Source organism: Eleutherodactylus coqui, chromosome 13, assembly GCF_035609145.1.
Source record: "Eleutherodactylus coqui strain aEleCoq1 chromosome 13, aEleCoq1.hap1, whole genome shotgun sequence".
Taxonomy (NCBI): Eukaryota; Metazoa; Chordata; class Amphibia; order Anura; family Eleutherodactylidae; genus Eleutherodactylus; species Eleutherodactylus coqui.
Window position 1 is genome coordinate 69718400 of NC_089849.1, and position 3146 is coordinate 69721545.

The window sequence follows — 3146 nt, forward strand, 5'->3', positions numbered from 1 at the left end:
TTATTGCCATGGGTGTATTTTTCACGGCCATTTATAAAAAAAAAACGCAGTATGACCTTTTTTTGGGCATTTCTTCCTCCATATTGCTATTATTTTCTATTGGGCAAATACGGACCTGTATTTGCCTAGTACAAAATAAAAACAATCAGGAAGTAAATACTGAGAAGATACGGATGGAATGTCATCTGTAAATATGTCCGTCATACGGATCCATATTACTCTAATATGAAACCAGACTTCAGATGTAAAGCATCCCTTGAAGCATAGTCATTTACTTGTTTGGCTTCCGTTAGGCCCATTATGTCCTATAGAGATGTTTAGCAGTTACAGCAGCATTGGATTCCATATATGCTCAACATAAAAAAGTGAGATATGAAGAAAACCTTGAAGGAGAGGGGAAAAAAAACACTCGCAAAACTAGTAAACAGCCGAGGGAATGTACCATCTCAAAATGAAGATAACCCCCATAGCCGAGATTATAGGAAGTTGGTTGGAGAGTCCTGGACTGGATTTCTGTTGATCACAACATTGAAGATGCATGATATCGCATGTGTGCATGTTGTCAGGTAATCCTTAGAGAGTAATATCGCATGAGGAATATTGTACATATTGCAATGAGGTTAACCATTTATTGTAATATTGCACATGTTTAAATACAGTGGAGTGCACATCAGGGTCAATTCACACCAAGTCTATGGAGAATAGTTCATATAGTATATATATTTATTACACTGGGAAAATCTCCAGACATATACACAGCCATACCCATATACTTCAATGGCTCTTCCACCCCCTCAGTGGTGACGGATGGTCGGAGGGAGCTCTTCTCTAGTGAATACTCTGGACTCCTAAACTATGATGTATTCTGTCAGCATGCATAATGCAACCCCAAATATAAAAGCATTTAACATATTATCTAACAATCACCTCTTCAGTATATAGATATGAAGATACATTTAGTTCTGACAGATTTGAAAAATAAGAAGCAGAAACAGTAACACTTATCTGCATAACGTCTATCAGGGGCGTCCGGAGGTCCCTCTGCGATAGTGATGCTGGTGTGCGAGGCTAAGGCTGCTTTCACACCTGCGTTAGGGCTCAGTTCAGGGTTTCCGTCTCTCTGCTCCATTTTTGGAGGAAGGAAACTGAAATAAAACAGAAAAAAACTGATCCGTTTTTTTCCCCCATTGATTTCAATGGCTTTTAAAAAAAACAGAAAGGCTTCCATCAGCTTTCTGTTTAGGGACAGAAAAATAATGCTGTTTTCTGTTTTTCTGAAATCCCATTGAAATCTATCGGGGGGAAAAAAAGATCCATTTTATTTCAGTTTCTCTCCTCCAAAAACGGAGAAGAGACGGAAACCCTAAACTGCGGCCTAATGGCGGTGTGAAAGCAGCCTACCGCTGAGAAGAAGCCGTTAGCAGGAGGGTCAGAGGCAGTTGAGCTCAGATGACGGTTGTAGTGCTGGTGCTGCTGGTGCTGCTGCTGCAGGAACTGCCGCTGTGGACGGGTTCTATCTGCCTATAGAAGCAGAAACACCTATGACATCACTACAACACCATGGAGACACCTGTGACATCACCATTCCGCACATTGCTGCCCATACATACAGCTGTACAGGTGGGTAGTACTGGTCTGCGGCCCCGTCATACCATGGTTATCCTACACATATTTTAAGCTAATTTCACACGTGGCATAAAATCTCCACTTTGAATCCGTAAATGAAATCTACACAATTTTGATGTGGATTTTGGTGCAGATTTCATTGAAAATCATAAAATCTGTCTTGAACTATCCACCACAAATATAGCACATTGTAACTCTACAAGATGACGGATTCTGCAGGGCATGAAAGGCGATTATTACAACCACATTCACCGCTATTCAGCTAGACTCAGAGTTTTGGTGCCAATTCTGCAACCAAATTTATACAACTAGTGCGCATTATGTGAAAGCGGCGTTTAAAGCTTTGTTTTTCTTCAAAACCTTGATAGAAATGTATTGTTGACGCGTCTCATATTTACACCGGGGCTGCGCAGTTTATGTCGCCATATTGCAATATATTCCTGTCCCCTCCCCCAGTAGTAACAAACATGGCTCACGTGATATCTGTCATAATCATGAAAAATACAACACTGCTGGATTTTGGGCATGACCAGATCAGACACGCATGACAGTACATGTATGAATTCAATGTCATGCGTTGCCATAGACCAACAATATGGCGATGCAATATATTACAAGCATGCGGTAATCACGTACGTAAAACACTGCGGCGGTCTAACCATAAGGGATGTCTACGGCTGCCTTCACATCTGCCGCAGGGATTCCATTTGCCGGACAGGAGAATCCTGTGGCTGAACGGGTCCGTCTTATGACAGAACGAACGGCGCAAACGGATCCCATTGGCTATAATCAATGGGGGCTGTGAAACTCAGCCGGATATCGTGCTCGTGAACATGCGATTTTTCCACGGAATCGAGGTGTTTTTGTGTCAAAAAGACCTCGTATCACTTTAGGGGAGGATCAACAACTGTTTGCCATGGGAAGCCTCGCAGCGCACTCACGTACACCTCGCACGCGGTATGATGCTTTTGCCAGCCCCATTGAAAACAATGGGCAAGGAGACTCGAGGGAATGCCCAAAGATAGGACATGCCGCGATCTTTTTCTGCACCGCGATACGGGAAAAATCACTCATATATATGACCCATTCAAAAGAATGGGGTTCATATTCGTGCAAGAGTTGTGCGCCTCGCAACGCACAAATCTTGCGCGATTTTCTCACCGATGTGAAGTTAGCCTAAGGCCGGTTTCACATGGGACGCACATATTTCGCACAAACATGAACCCCCATTCATTTGAATGGGGTCATACACATGAGCGATGTTTTCCTGCATGGCACCGCTATGTGATGTAGGAAACACATCACAGCATGTTCTATCTTCCTGCGATATCTCCCATTGTTTTCAATGCAGCGCTGGACCCATTGAAAGCAATGGGAGAGCTCCATGATCCTCCGCCTCGGCTGTGACAGCCGCGCCAGCGGATTCCCTTCAGCCCCGCAGTGATGCAAAGCTCTTTTCACATTAAACACCTGGCATTCACAGGGATTTCACATGAATGACAAGGGCGATATCGGGACGT